General features: G+C 46.6%; 1 long non-coding RNA gene across 1 annotated transcript; it reads right to left on the reverse strand.

Moving 5' to 3' along the window:
- Positions 1-1,516: 1,516 nt before the first annotated feature.
- LOC135246568 (uncharacterized) lies at positions 1,517-10,638 on the reverse strand. Its single transcript, XR_010327776.1, has 4 exons — positions 9,965-10,638; positions 8,157-8,426; positions 1,900-1,944; positions 1,517-1,594 (listed from the first exon to the last, which is right to left on the reverse strand). It is a non-coding gene; the product is annotated as an uncharacterized LOC135246568 (long non-coding RNA).
- Between the last annotated feature and the right edge of the window lie 1,518 nt (positions 10,639-12,156).

The following is a 12,156-nucleotide window of genomic DNA, read 5'->3' on the forward strand; positions in this document are numbered from 1 at the left end:
CCACCCTCCACCCCCCACCCCCCCAGTTTGTGATCAGACCCCACAGCATTCGCTCATAATTCCCCCCCCTTGGGAGGGGGCGTCACTAAAGACACTCGGAAAAAAACAACCTTTCTGTGCAAAATTCCTTTTGACATTCACACCTGTGAAGTGGAACACATTAGTTGAACATGTCAGGCTACATTTTACGGTTTTTCTCAATTTTACATGCGTTTCCTGAATATATTACTATTTTTCACAAAAGCTCTAATCAACTCTATTCGACTGTTTTGGCATAATATCTCTAGCAAATTGAAAATCTAGAGATAGACCGACTAAATGACACTCTCATGCCATGAAATGAATAGACCCTACTGAGGACCAATTACATTCTGGTATGATAACTGAAAATACACTTAAACTTCTGGATCAAATCAACATGGTTCTGGACCAAAGCAACACAGTTGTGGACCAAAGCAACATGCTTTCTGCATGAAAGCAACACGGTTCTGGACCAAAGCAAAGCGGTGGAAGCTTCTAGGATCCCAGACTATATCTTAGTTGGGCTGCTCCGAGCCACCTGGATCTTTCTGTTTTTGTGGGATGAGGGTGTTATGGAGTGCGCCAAGGAAATTAGGATATACAGCTGTTTTACGGTCCTGTTCGGGCATGATGGGATAGGACCCCATGGTGATGAGGTGAAATTTACCCCACCTGGGGCAAATGGCCAAGACTGTGCTTTGTTTCTTAAGAACACTTCCTGGTTTTGTTGAGAGACGTTGCTCACTAGCGCCAGTGCATCTGGCTCCAGTATAAGCGTTTCAGTCCCCCGTTTTAATGTAAGTCAATGGTAGCAATATGGTCAAACTACAGTCAATCATTTTTTCTAGGAGAACATGTAGTCACAATAGGTGTGATTTTCTTTGTGAAATGCCTCCCCGTGTGCCAGTTAAGCTCTTGTGTCATTTGGACAATATTTTAATATTTTGTCGACCAATCGGGGACAGTTTGTGTCACAGTGTGTCACTCAGGGTGAGGGGGTTGTCTCATGTGCTCAGTGGATGACCCGGGCCTGGCCCGGACCTCAGGCCCATATAAGGGTCCCACCTTTTCCCTACTATGCAGTCTCTGGCTCCAGTTTATACAACATGGCGGTAAAAACTGCACTTTTGCGGTTTCAAAACTCTTTTCGTACACAGGCAGTCACATTGTCCATATTTTTTCTACAGTCTGTGTTTTGAACCTGTGAAGATGAATTGTGTTTGTTTAGTATTTTGAATGTTTTCCATGTGAACACAAGGAAAGAGAAGAGCACAGACAGACCTGCAGGTTTTATGCACAGACAGACAGACAAACTTACAGATGGTCTTTGTGGATTCTAATCGTGTCTTTGTGTCGACCTGGTTACTGCTGTTGCAGTGGATGGTCCCGTTAGTTGCCGTGACGATGATGTTGACTCCTGTTGGTGAGGTTGTATTTGCTACCTGTGTGCAGTGGGCATGGTCACAGGTGTAGCTGGCCCAGGTGTCTTTAGCAGAGCAGTTCACTGACACGTTACAGAACCCTCCAGCAGAGGAGAGTAAAGCCACTCTCACCTGGGGTGTGGGCGGGGCCTCTGCAAAACAACAACCAATCCACTGGGCCAAAGATGTGACACATTACACCCTATAGTCTCATAATAATCTCATACATTAAATTGGCAATAATAATCCCATATATTCAAATTTAACCATGTAATCGTATAATAATCTGATAAATATCATCAAATGACAATCTCATGATAATGTCAGAAATCACATTTATCTGCAGAATGACAGCATTATTTAAATGCATTAGTATCGATGTATTCTCCATCCATATCTTTTTAGCACCCTCATGATTGTATTGTACACAGAGACTGTAAAACAGTGTTATTTCTACCTTGAACTGTGAGCCTGTAGGAAGCAACATGTCTTCGCTGTCCTTCTTCATCAGTTATCTGTTGTAGTCTGTATTTCCCGGTCACTTGTCTCCCCAGTACTGTCTCTGTGTCTGTGTTCCCTGAGCTGCTTCACTCCCCTGTACTTGTGTGATTTCACTATTCGGGTGGTTCCGGGTTTTCGTGGTTTCCCCCTCTTTCCAGTCTCGCTTACTTTCTTCCTGCTGATTTCTAGTTTTACTAATTTCTACTAACCTTACTAACTTATAGATTGTAAAAGTATAACCCTAATATACTAACATGTGAATATTACTAATGGACTAACACACACTAGTTTTGGGTTTTTGATAGTTTAGATCACTATACTAATACATAACCAGTCCCCCCTTTTCCATGCTGCGCTGTAGCTCCGCCCCTTTTCTTTCTAGCCTGCTCTAACGCTGAGTTCTGCAATTGCCTGCACTGTCTCTTGCTCTAACTGCACTCTCTCTCTCTGCACGTGTTCACCTGCTAAACCCAGGCCGTTGTTATCATTGTTGTCTATGTGATTCCAGTCCGCGTTTTGTCAGTCCCTGTCATTTAATTAGTTATCCTAATGTTCTTCACCTGGATGTTGTTTGTTACTCCGCCCTCACTCACGTAACCCTCCTTGATTGTTACCTTCCCCCAGTGTATAAATGTCAGTCTTTTCCACCATGTCCCTGTCAGAACGTTGATCAGATTCATTGTGCCGATTATTTGTAAGCCTTTGTTTTTTGAGATTCTTGCGACCCCCTTTGCCCGACTTCGAGTTTGCCTGCCCCTTTGGTTTTTTTGATCTGGTTCGACCTTCGCTTTCTTGACTTCTCTTTTGCCTGCCCCTTTGTACCTTCGCTTTTCTGATCTCTCGGTTTTGACTTTTTGCTGTCTTTTTACTTTTCTTCTGGAAACTCCGATTCTTGTACCGCACTATCTCTGATCACCTGGCTTCGAACTTCGCACGGAATAAAGACAACGTTTTTTTGGATTTCCCTGGTTGCGTGTGGGTTCCTACACAGAACGTCACAGTACGTTCTTGACCAGGATGGACCCAGCGGGCCCTGCCCAGGTACAATTTGTACTTGGGCAGCAGGGAGCCATGTTGGGACGCCACCAGTCCCACTTGAGTCGGTCTCTCACCAGCTGCAGACCTAACTCCTGCGTGGCGGAGCTGATATCTGCACCCGGGCTTCCTCGCCTGGCTTCGCTCCCCAGCAACCTGCGGCTCCGCTATGCCTGACATCCCACCTGTACGTGCCGTGAGCCCGACCTTCCCCTCCGGAGAAGTATGACGGAGAACCTGGTGGCTGCCGCCCATTCCTTACCCAGTGCCGGCTGATCTTCCAGCTACAGCCAGTACCTTCCCCACTGAGCAGGCCCGAGTTGCCTACATCATCACGCAGCTCCCGGGCGAGCTAGGAAGTGGGGAACGGCTGCCGGGAGGAGGGGGCTCCCTGCGTGCAGACCTCCACGCTGCTCGCAGAAGAGATGAAACGGGTCTTCGACCGCTCCAAGCACGGCCATGTGCGGGCAAGAACTCCTGCGCATGCGCCAAGGGGGATGACGGTGTCGGATTTCGCCATCGACTTTCGTACTCTGGCTACCGCCAGTGGCTGGGAGGAGAAATCTCAGTACGACACCTTCCTCAATGGCCTGTCTGAGAGGGAAGGACGGGCGACCCGGGACCTGCCCGAGGACCTAAAAAGATTCATTGCCTGGCCCATCCGCTGGATTTACGCATCCGAGAGCGCCAAAGGGGCTCGCAGTCAAGGGGTTACAACCGAGCAGTCACTAGGAGGTCCAGAACACTGCGCACCTTCTACCAATCTCAAACCTCCTCCGTCAACGGAGGGCGTGCGTCCGGCGCTAGACCAAGGAGGAGAGGGATAGAAGAAGCAAACAGGTCATGCCTCTACTGTGGGAAACCAGACCACATGTCGCAGCTGCCCGTAAAAAGGACAACGCCCGCTATTGTGTCGAGAAGCCCCTGTGGGTATGGTTCCAACATCCTCCTCCAAAAAAAGGATTGCCTGCCTGTCAACATTGGTGGGATGGACGAAACCAAGGGGGCCACCGCCCTATCGACCCCGGGGCGAGGAGAACTTCTGGACGCTGGGGCCGCGAGAGATGGGGGATCCCTTTGGGGAAGATGGCGCCCCTAGTGGCAACTCGTCAATGGTAAAGGTTGGCGAATATTTCCCCACCACGTTCCTCTCAAGGTTCGGTCTCCGGGCAACCCTCAAGGGAGCTTCGGCTCCACATCATTGAACTCCCAACTCACCCATCATTCTCGGGCCTCCCTGGCTTGAGAAGCACAACCCACCTTGGAGTGAACCCCGCAAAGTTTTGGGCTGGAGCCCATTCTGTTTAGCATTTGTCGGGGAGAGGCCCATCTTTGTTCCTGAGTCACCTCCCGAGAAGCCGACGGACCTGTCGGCGTCTTTCCCCAGTACCGGGGCCTTGAAGAGGTCTTCAGCAAGTCCCGACCAACCTCTGCTCCTCACCGCCTTACGACTGCCCATTGACCTGAAGCCCGGCACCCCTCCCACCAGAGGTCGATTGTTCTTGTCCGGCCGGAGACGGAACTATGAATAATACCTGGAGTCCTTGACTGCCGGCATCATCCGTCCCTTAAACTCACCAGCAAAGGGGGCCGGGATTTTCTTTGTGGGGAAGAGGATGGCTCACTCGGCCTTGCGTCGTACCGAGCCCCCAAGACATTTACGATCAAGAACCACCTCCCCTCATGGCTCCGCCTTTAACTCCTGAAGGGGGCCCCCTTTCACCAAATGGCCTGCCAACGCCTAAACCTGGTCGGATTCGAGAGGGCGATAAAAGGAAGACAGCCTTAAAAACTCCTACCGGACACTGGGAGTATTTGGTGATGCCCTTCGGGCTCACAAACGCACCAGCTATTTTCCAGACACTGGTGAATGATGTTCTGAGGACTGGATAAATAAGTTTTTTTTTTGTATACCTGGATGACATCCTGATCTTTTCCAAAACTAAGGAGGAACATATCATCCAGGTCCGCAAGGTGCCCAGAGACTGTTGGAGAACCGCTTATTTGTCAAGGCGGAGAATGTGAGTTTAGTTGCAACACCACTTCTTTTCCTGGGATACATCATCTCCGCCGGCAGCATTCAGATGGACCCCCAGAAGATCCGGGCGGTTGTGGAATGGCCTCAGCCAGACTGTCGTCGGGAACTGCAACGTTTCCTGGGCTTCGCCAACTTTTACCGCCGTTTCATCCGTAATTACAGTTCTCTGGCAGCCCCACTCACCGCCCTCACATCCATTAAGACCCGATTCCAGTGGAACGCCCAGGCTGAAACAGCCTTCCGAGCCCTCAAAAACCACTTCACCTCTGCACCCATCCTTGTTCATCCTGACTCTGCGGCTCAGTTCATCGTAGAGGTTGATGCCTCCACATTGGGGTGGGAGCCGTTCTCTCTCAGCGTTCCTCCAGGGACAATAAGATCCATCCCTGTGCCTACTTTCTCACCGCCTGACACCCACAGAACAGAACTATGACATTGGGAACCGTGAGCTGTTGCGGTGAGGATGGCTTTGGGAGAATGGCGCCATTGGCTTGAGGGCTCTCAAACACCTTTCCTGGTGTGGACTGATCATAAGAACCTGGAGTACCTTCACACAGCCAAACGCCTCAACTCTCGCCAGGCCCGATGGGCACTATTCTTCTCCAGATTTGACTTTACCCTTGTTTACCGCCCGGGTCAAAGAATACCAAGCCTGACGCCCTCTCCCGCCGGTTTGAACCACCCACCAAAGATCCTTCACCTGACACCATCCTCCCGCGGAGCTGTTTCATCAATGCCATTCACTTGGACATCGAGGAGATGGTTCGTAAGGCCCAGGAGGATGAGGCTGGTCCAAGTAATTGCCCAGCGGATCGTCTCTACGTTCCTGCCCAAGTCCGCTCTCAAGTTCTCCTTTGGGGCCACGCTTCGCAACTCTCATGCCACCCGGGGGCCACCAGAACCAGGACATTTATTCAGAGACGTTTTGGTGGCCCTCCATGAAACAAGAGATCCTGGACTTTGTGGCTGCCTGCTTGGTCTGTGCCCAGAACAAACCCTCTCACCACCCACCTCAGGTCTGTTACAGCCCCTCCCCATCCCACACCGCCCCTGGTCTCACATAGCATTAGATTTCATCACAGGCTTACCCCCATCCAACACTTTCACCACTATCCTCACCATAGTTGATAGGTTCTCTAAAGCTGTTCACTTCGTTCCCCTCACCAAGCTTCCCTCTGCCAAAGAAACTGCCAACTTACTCATTCATCACGTTATTAGATTACACGGCATCCCCACTAATATAGTTTCCGATAGAGGCCCCCAGTTCACTGCACGTTTCTGGAAAGCTTTCTGCTCACTGTTGGGTTCCTCCATTAGCCTATCCTCAGGATTTCACCCCCAGACCAATGGCCAGACCGAGCGGGCCAATCAAGTGATCGAAACTGTCCTTAGATGCCTCTGCTCCAAGAACCCCACCTCATGGTCTTATCAATTACCCTGGGCAGAGTATGCCATTAACTCACACACCTCCGCTTCCAAACTTTCTCCGTTCGAGTGCTGCCTAGGGTACCAGCCGCCTCTATTCCTAGTCAGGAGGAGGAGGTGGGGGTCCCCTCAGCTGAAGCCTTCATCCGCCGCTGCAGGAGAACATGGAAGACCGCTCGCCTCAACTTGCTTCGCGCCAGCGCCAGGATGAAGGTGACGGCCGATCGCCGCCGCTCTAAAGCCCCCTCCTACAGAGTTGGACAGCGTGTTTGGCTCACCACCAGAGACATTCCCCTACGTGTTGAGTCCCAGAAGTTAGCTCCTCGTTTTATTGGCCCCTTCCCTATTGTTAAAATCCTCAGCCCCACTGCTGTTATATTAAAGTTACCTCCACCATGCGCAGAATTCACCCCACTTTTCATGTTTCCCGCTTAAAACCCGTTGTTACCCATCCCCTCTGCCCTGCCCCTGAGCCCCCCCCTCCCCCCCGACTCATTGATGGTGGTGATGCCTACACCGTGAACAAACTGTTGGATGTTCGTCGTCGGGGTCGCGGCCTTCAGTACCTGGTGGACTGGGAAGGCTACGGCCCCGAGGAAAGAAGCTGGATCCCCTCTCGCTTCATTTTGGATAAGCAGATGGTTAAGGACTTTCATGTCAAACACCCTGTACCACCGGTGAAAACGCCAAGAGGCGTTTCCTAGGGGGGGGGGTACTGTTGTAGTCTGTATTTCCCGGTCACTTGTCTCCCCAGTACTGTCTCTGTGTCTGTGTTCCCTGAGCTGCTTCACTCCCCTGTACTTGTGTGATTTCACTATTCGGGTGGTTCCGGGTTTTCGTGGTTTCCCCCCTTCTTTCCAGTCTCGCTTTACTTTCTTCCTGCTGATTTCTAGTTTTACTAATTTCTACTAATCCTTACTAACTTATAGATTGTAAAGTACTAACCTCGCTAATATACTAACATGTGAATATTACTAATGGACTAACACACACTAGTTTTGGGTTTTTGATAGTTTAGATCACTATACTAATACATTAACCAGTCTCCCCTTTTCCATGCTGCGCTGTAGCTCCGCCCCTTTTCTTTCTAGCCTGCTCTAACGCTGAGTTCTGCAATTGCCTGCACCTGTCTCTTGCTCTAACTGCACCTCTCTCTCTCTGCACGTGTTTCACCTGCTAAACCCAGGCCGTCTGTTATCATTGTTGTCTATGTGATTCCAGTCCGCGTTTTGTCAGTCCCCTGTCATTTAATTAGTTATCCTAATGTTCTTCACCTGGATGTTGTTTGTTACTCCGCCCTCACTCACGTAACCCCTCCTTGATTGTTACCTTCCCCAGTGTATAAATGTCAGTCTTTTCCACCATGTCCCTGTCAGAACGTTGATCAGATTCATTGTGCCGATTATTTGTAAGCCTTTGTTTTTTGAGATTCTTGCGACACCCCTTTGCCCGACTTCGAGTTTGCCTGCCCCTTTTGGTTTTGTTTGATCTGGTTCGACCTTCGCTTTTCTTTGACTTCTCTTTTGCCTGCCCCTTTGTACCTTCGCTATTTCTGATCTCCTGGTTTTTGACTTTTTGCCTGTCTTTTTACTTTTCTTCTGGAAACTCGATTCTGTACCGCACTATCTCTGATCACCTGGCTTCGAACTTCGCACGGAATAAAGACAACGTTTTTTTGGATTTCCCTGGTCTGCGTGTGGGTCCTTACACAGAACATCACATTATCTCTGCTGTGTAGATCCCACTGTCTCTCTCCTGCACGTTCTTCAGCAGCAGAGTGAAGTTCTTTTGATCAAATTCAGTCCTGATCTTATAATCTTTATAAAATGTCAGATCTTTAAACTTGATAATGTATTGTAGTATGGTTGTGGAGTTAAAACGCCAGAACAGGGTTTCATTCTGGAGTTTTCCATGTCCCTGCACATCCAGATGAACAGAGCCCCCCTTACGCACAAACAGAGACAAAGACTCCTCAGCTCTGGAAACTGGAAAAAACAGAGAAATGTTCATTTTAAAACTTCAAAACAAATTCTGTTCAGCAGATACCATATACACCACACATTATACAGTACAATGAAATACAATACTTTTACAAGGTATTATCATACATCTATGAATGTTTTTCTTACTTTAAATCCAAATCACTTGCAAACTATTATTGCACAATAACACATTTTACAGCATCCAAACTAATACAGTAACAAATCACCACCGTATATCCGAACCACATTTAATGGCAGAATGTGTAATACAGTATGAAACTGATATTTGCAATGTACTTCACAGTAGAAAAAAATATACCCATCAGCCTAATGTATAATTTATGATTTCTGTCTTTTTGTGCTGAAAAATGTGACATTTAACCCTGTTCTACAAATTTTCAGGTTGTCAGAAGTTTGTCAGTAGAGCAATGGGGCATCGGTAGAAATGAGCAAGAGACAAATCGTGTAATTATCAGGAAATATCAGGGGGTTCGTTACAACACTGGGGCTTTGTGGCTGGTGTACAGAAAGAGTTCAGTGTGTCTATTGGTGAGCTGGCAGATGTAAAATGCCACAATGGATTACCCACACATGTTCACACACTCATACCCACATGCACACATGTACACACACACATACTCATACTCACGTGCGCGCACACACACTTGTACAAACACATACACACACACAATATGGCAGTTTCTTCTTTCCTTTTAGAGTTGTTTTCCGAGCACTGAAATGCCACAGGATGCATGACTCACAAGACCCCACCACCCTGCACACTACCCTTTCCAGCTGAAAGTTTTTTCTATACCTCAGATAAATTATTCTTTTGGTACACGTGCTTGAAATGGATTAAAAACACAAATGCCAATAACAAACTCCAAAGACAATCAAAGGTTAGATTCAAAATTGGATACTGAAAGCTCACATATCTGCACTAGGGAAGCAACTGAACTCACCGGACTAATCAGGAACACCTATCACACCATTTCTCCCAAACGTTATGATGCCCTGAAATGGGGGGTCTATTTATAAAAAAAGCTGTGATTTCTACATATTGGAACCAAAATGTATAAAAAATACCCGTCAGTAAAAGTTAAGAATGTGCGCTTTACCCACACGTGAATTGTTTGGTTACAAATAAAAAATTGTGGAGCGAAAAGTCGAGTCAAGAAAAAATATTTCATCGTTCCAAACACCAGGGAGTTCACAGAAAATTCATGAAATTGTCCCCAAGTTAAGTATTTAAAGCCAATAATATATTTTATCAAAGAAATTACTGTAGTAAAGCATCACCCCTAAAACAGTGTGGTTTGTACTGCCAGTCTCACCCCTAAAAAAGTCTCATCAATAAACCTCAACCTCACCCAAAACAACGAGGCAGGAGCCATGGCCTTCCGGTTAATTTTGGTACGATGCGCCTGTCATGAATGTATTTATTTGAATACAATATCCCTGATGGACCAGTAAATACATTTATACAAATATACAGAGCATGAAGAAGATGAGTGCTCTAAAAGTGTGTAAAGGTGCCGTACCTGAGATCGCAGAGAAAGCCAGAACGGTGATGAACAGAGGTTCCATTATGCAGTGTGAAACTGTGAAGGGCTTCTAAATTAGGTACATTTGAAAGCGGAAACTGCAGTAGCATCTTCAGTAAATTCCCCCATTTCACCACAAACCAATGTCATATGTGGCTTGATTTCCACACCTTACTTACATTGTGATACAGGGGCATTTAAAATACAATCAATGTTCTTTGTTGGAGATATACCCATCCTAATGTTTGTAATCTTGTCTCTGAAAAAGATGGCAAATTCATCACAATTAGATGTGAAAAGTAATTCAGAGTTTTCAGTGGGGGCAGAGTTTCAGGTGGTCAATAGTGGAAAACAATATTCTAGGATTGCCCCGGTTGTTGGAGATCATTGTAGAGAAATAAGCTTGCCTGGCTGTTCTGATAATCAGATTATAGTTTGTAAGATTATCTTTTAAAATTTCATAATGGATGTGCAATTTTGTTTTCCTCCACTTACGTTCTTCCTTGCGGCAGATCCTTTTAAGCGGTTTTAACTATTGGGATGGCAGGTATGCCATCCTGCGAAGTTACGCCTTGGCGGGGGCATGCCCCATACCAATACAGCACCGAGAGTTTGCCACTTTTCAGGGTTCCCCACAGAAATAACCACAACAGCCACAGACACTCAGCCCTTAAAAACATTCAATTCTGTACATTCTGACCCCATTTCAACAGAAGACAACTTCACATCCACACAATAAAACCCCAAACTAAGGGGATTTTGCGTTTTCTCCTTCTTCTTCTTCTCTTTCTTCTTTTTCCTCCTTCTTCTTCTTCTCCTCATTCTTATTTTTCCTGCCGCCTATCCCACTAACATGTCTCCCCATTGGACATTTTACTGACACCAGCCAAATCTTCACCGACACGACCCAATCAAAAACTTGCATACACACGCAAAATACCCATACTCTTTACTCTGAAACATTTCCAGTTTAAACAGTTAGTCTGCCTGTGGCCTAGTGGGCAAGGTTCCAGTCTTGGGAACATGGGGTCTTATGTTCAAGCCCAGCTAGGGACACATTTCTTTAACCTGCTTTTACCCTCACTAATAATTGTCTACTACTTCTCAATTATTGCTTTTGCACCATATCTACCCGCCGTTCACTGAACGTATACACTGCATTATGACGTACCGTCTGCACGTTCAGTTATTAACCGGCTACAATATTGCATAGCCATATGGATTCAACGGGAGCTCTTCTGTGCTTACTCGCCTGTGTTCTTTAAAACCATGGACAGGTTTGCTAATGATATTTCACGCATTGCATAGCTATGTCATGGTGCTGCACTAACAAAGTCACAGACTGGTAAACCTCCGGTTGAATGACTGAATCCCGCCTCGCCCTCAGACAGATAATTTCCTCTTTTACACTAATGTTTTCTTACGCTTATATTTCCTTTACCAAAACTCACTCACGGCCACCCATATGCATTTCATGACAGCAAATGTATTCCTTTTATTAAAAAGTTACACCAGTTCACCACTGTGCCATTTCTACTAACTAAATTTCTTCACTTGGCTACCGTACAAAACCTTATCAGCAAACGCCACGTTTCTACATTCATGTTACCTCACCCTGTTTGTATCTAGCCACATACAAACAATTACTACGCATGTACGTTCTGCAACTCCCCATTAAAACATTACATTTAAAATCATGACTTACTCATAATTATAACTACTACTACTGAACATGAGAAAAGCACATCAGTGCAATAGATTTCACAGGTTACTTAACCCTCCACTTTAACAACTAATGCTTTATACAGACTGTTATATACCGTTCGATAAGGAAACTAAGCTCGCGCATGGTCACTCCATTTACTTTGCACTAGACTGTGATCATGTCAACCTTCACCTACATGCCCATTCTGCTAAAAACATTGTTTCAACTACGCAATTTCATAATTTCCCCTAATTTCTCACTGTTGTCATTTTCTCGTATGCAAAGCCTGCTGGGACATATGCGTCTGCTCCTATTCTCCACTATCAAGTTTTCCTTTTCTAGCTTAGCAAAACAGTGAAGAGGATTCCTACCTGCGGATAAGCCTATCAAAATGCCTTATAAAACCTAAACACTAAAAGTGCATCTCCGCGAAATAACAGACAACGGAGCAGGACAGCAGGGTACACAAGTTGCGACCTAGGGA

Source organism: Anguilla rostrata, unplaced genomic scaffold (assembly GCF_018555375.3).
Source record: "Anguilla rostrata isolate EN2019 unplaced genomic scaffold, ASM1855537v3 scaf0505, whole genome shotgun sequence".
Classification (NCBI taxonomy): Eukaryota; Metazoa; Chordata; class Actinopteri; order Anguilliformes; family Anguillidae; genus Anguilla; species Anguilla rostrata.